Below are 4,553 nucleotides of genomic sequence, written 5' to 3'. Positions count from 1 at the left end.
TCACTTTCAGGGTGTAAATAATCTGAACCAGAACCAGCTTATTTTTTTCTGGGCTGCTTCTGCCGCCACCACAGAGACAGCCATGACAGCAGAGCGCGTCCCTTCTTTTTCTTTTCTTTTTTGAGAAAGAGAGAAAGAGAGAGAGAGCGAGCATGAGTGGGGAGCAGAAAGAGAGGGAGAGAACCTAAGCAGACTCCCCGCTGAGCACGGAGCCCCACTTGGGGCTCGATCTCACGACCCTGAGACCATGACCTGAGCCAAAATCAAGAGTCAGATGCTTCACCGACTGAGCCACCGGGTCGCCCCTTCTTTTTATTTTCTACCTCTCTCCCCACCCTGCTCACCAAGTGCCGGCTTTAAATTCTCCCTGAAACCACTCCGCCTCAGCTGTGAGCTGACGGTACTTTGCAGAAGCTTGGGTGTTGTTTTCTGTCCTGCTGGGAATACGGATATTTTACTGAGCCCTTGTGGTGGACATTTTACCAAGTTAACCCAAGAGAGATCCTCTGTGGCTCCAGCAAGATTGCCGCTGTCTTTGCTTCGGTTTGGTTTTGAAATTTTATAACTCCTTCCCTCACTGAAGACTATGAGAAGTTAAATTCGACCTACTCTTATTGTATATCGTGGGAAACCCGGTTAAACATTTCAAGTGCTCAGATATACCGCAGTCTGTCTCAAGAATATTCTGGCAGTGGGTAGCAAGAGCTATGCAACTTTTCAAACCTTTGACCCAGTAATACCAGTTTTGGGAATATACCCCAAGGAAATAACCCAAAAGGGAAAAAATGTAATTTGTGCAAAGATGTCCATGCGTTGCTATTTATAATCCAAACAATCCAAATGCCAAATAAGGACATGGTTCGGCAAACTATGGTATAGTGACATAAGGAAACACCAGTGACCGATTTTAAAAACAGGAATGCCGCCTTTTCTGGCTCTAGGGAATGTGTGGATTTAATTATTTTAAGTGACAAAGAACACCACATGGAAAGTTTACAACTCTGTAAAATGCTCTGTTGCACGAAAACGTCTGGAAGTGAGTTTTGAGGAAGGAGAGATGTAGTTTAGAGGTGAGTCTGGTGACTCTTCTGTAAAGTTGCGTGTGAATTACAGTACCGATTGCAGGACATTCTGGGCTCTGACCCTTTGGAGTCTGAAACAGTTATTTGAGCATGTAAAGAAGACAGTTATAATATAAATCAAGCAATCGGTGTTGTTTTGCAGCAGGCAATCTTCATAAATATGTGCCAAGGCATGGGAAAATGTGAACTCTGGCATCAGAACTCTGCTCCACAATCTGGAGACATCTGGGAAGGAGTGGAGAGCGGCTGGTATGAAGGAGATGTGCTGGATACAAAGACCTGTTTGGAGTCTGTCCATTGTCCCCTGGCAGATCAGTCCTCAGAACTTGCGGAGGGCTCACCTATAAGCAGCCAAGTGGCAGGGACCTATTTTTTTCAGGAAGAGAGAGGAAGAAATTGGATTTCAGAAGCCAGAATAAATCGGAGCTGCCAATGGAACAACTACAAAAAAGTAACACCAATTCTCCAGTTCCTGTTACAGAGTCAGGTCGATAGCAGACTGGCCCTTCTTTTTTTCAAAACTGGGAAAAGTTCAGAATCAGACATAGGGTAATCATATCAAGAGGCTAAGACGAGGGGCACGTGAGTGGCTCACTCAGGGAAACCTCGGGTTTTCCTTCAAGTCACGATCTCAGGGTCCTGGGATTGAGCCCCTCGACAGGCTCTGTGCTCAGGAGTCTGTCTGTCCCTCCTGCCTCTCTCCCTGCTCTCTCTCTCTCTCAAATAAATAAATAAAATCTTAAAACAAAACCCTAAGAGGACATTAAATCAAGGAACTGTACAAAACAGGAAGGAAATGGAGAAGTATTTGTGGCAAGTTCTGGGTTGTTTTTGTTTTTAATAATTTATCTTGGGTAGGAGTTAATATTTAACAACTGGAAAGCAAGGAAACATGTTCACTGGAATAGACTATTATTAGTTAACGTTTAGGAATCATTTAAAATCAATTTTAATGGGGTTAAATTTAAGTGGGTTAAAGCCTCTGCCTTCGGTTCAGGTCATGATCCCAGGGTCCTAGGATCAAGCCCTGCATTAGGCTTTCTGCTCATCAGGGAATCTGCTTCCCTGCCTCTCTGCCTGCCTCTCCACCGACTTGTGATGTCTGTCTGTCAAATAAATAAATAAATAAAAATCTAAAAAAAAAAATCAAATTTTCTAGTGGAGTCCTTTTTCACGATTTTATTTATTTTAGAGAGAGAGAAGTACAGGGGTAGGAGCAGAGGGGAAGGGAGAGGGACAAGCAGATTCTGTGCCCAATGCGGAACCCGACCTGGGCTCCATCCCAGGGCTCTGAGATCATGACCTAAGCCAAAACCAAGAAGCGGAGGCTTAACCAATTGAGCCATCCAGGTGCCCCTTCTAGTAGATTCTTAACATCATCATCAGAAGGCTGTTTGACCTGGGATTGATATTTTTCCTTTCTCGACCTTAATTTGGGCAGTGAGACACAATCCAATTAGAATGTTTTTCATTAGCAATTAACAAAAATTAAAACAGGAGTTTGTACCAATACTAATGGACCCTGACTTTTGTAGCAAGGAGATACCAAAGTAGTATGTATCTCTCCTGCTTTCTTTGAATAAATCAAGCCCAAGCTCGGAAGAATTAAGCCCAGTGTTATGCAGTATGTCTTAACTACATTCTTTGTTTGTCCATGTAAGAATGTGTTTTGTTTTACTCATCGCTCTCCCTGGTGATTTAACAACAACGTTGAATACATCCAGAGCCTTTCTGGGGGAGCATAATGTGTCTACCAAACTCATATTCGGTGGCTCCCGGTGAGATCTAGCTCTCCTCACCCTAACTCTTTAGCTGAAACTCTCTATCCATCCGTACCTTTATCCTGTGTTTACTGACGGCCACAGTTGTGGATACCCACAGCACGTTCAGCTTCCGGGTCTCTACAAAAAGCCTGGAGGAAAGACTGGTTTTACTTACAGGCCCCCAGATGCAAGGACTCCAGTTACTTTAACAAGTCAGACTTTTTTGGGGAAAAAGATGTTAGAATTTAGCACAATAAATCTCCCACTTACGACAGGACTGGAGGAGGGGCTGCTGGGCACAGAAGGACCCGTTTGCAAAGCAGTGTTCTGGCACTGGGCTGAAAAACATTCATTGGAGAAAATTCTCCCAGGCAAGCTGTGATGGATTCTCCTTTCTCTTGGGTTTGTTATGGGGATTCTCAGTGCTGGCACTATGAACGTTTGGAGAGGATAATTCTTTGCTGGGGGTGGAGGTGGGGTGCTGTGCCTTCTAGAATGATTAGCCACCTGCCTGGGCTCTACCTACTTGATACGACTAGCAACATCTCCAGTTATGAAAACCAAAAAATGTTTCCAGACATGGCCAACCATCATCTGGGAGGCAAAATCACTCCTGGTTGAGAACCTTCAGTTTATTAGATATTTTGTATGGAAATAATGGTGCAGGGGTAATAGCGTGAGATTATCCCCTCTCAGTGAAGACAATGAAACATTCCAACTTCATCTTCTCTGCCCCTAGCTTCCCAGGAGGCTCAGCCCCAAATAAAAATTGAGGGCAGCCCTTCCCCTCCTTGAACTTTTCTCCAGCACTTTCTTGTCTTTCATCAAATTATTTCCCCGATTCCTTCGCCTCAGAGATGGAGTCTTACAGAACTCCCAAATTAGTTTTGTCACTAATTGGAAATCAGATGAAAGAGTCCAAGATGGGCAGAATCCTCTCCAGGTGTTTTCATTTTCTTAACATGGGTTGAGTTCAGCTATCCCCTAATTTGAGAAATTAACCCACCAGTCTGACAGTTATTATATGTGGCGTCATTTGCCCTGTGGAAGTTCTTAGAAGCGTACCGTGTAGAAAAGGAGAGAGGGCATCGTTCTGGAGAGAATAGTTTGGTGGCCAGCGTGCCTGGTGAGCCTGCTGGCAAAGTTTGGAGAGGCAGATCAAAGATGGGCTGCTTGCATCAGCTTTGTCTGAATCAACTCTGATACCTGTCAGGAGCTAGACAGCCTCATCCTAAGCTCTCCAAACAGCCTTCGGAGGTCTGGCTCAGGCTGTCCTTGGTGGTTTCACAGCACTCTGTAGGGAGAGATGCTGTTCCTGCCGTTCCCTTGCAGTCATTGTATGGGAGGGGTGGGGAGGGGGTGGGAAATGGACCCGGAAGGAGGATCCTGGTCATCTAAAGACATAAGCAAAATAAAGGAAATTGATTTATGTCACTGGGGCTATCAAATCAATTCTGCAAATTACCTCTCCCTCAAAAGGCTCATTTGCGTTCACCAGGAGGAAGGATCAAGCAGGGGTTAAGGGCAGCATTGCTGACCGGCTGAGGTCAAAGGAGGAGGTTAGGAGGGGAGACGGAGGAGAAAGGACGGGCCTCTGGCAGTGTGCCCTGGTCAAGGCGTCCGAACCGGTCACTGTGGAGGAGAAGGAATTCAGTTTTCTTCCTTTGGCCTCTAGGTTGAAAGTAACACAGCCGGCGCATCACTCGGA

This window comes from Meles meles, chromosome 18, assembly GCF_922984935.1.
Source record: "Meles meles chromosome 18, mMelMel3.1 paternal haplotype, whole genome shotgun sequence".
Taxonomy (NCBI): Eukaryota; Metazoa; Chordata; class Mammalia; order Carnivora; family Mustelidae; genus Meles; species Meles meles.
The sequence above is the reverse complement of the archived record's forward strand: the minus strand, read 5'-3'. Positions refer to the sequence as shown.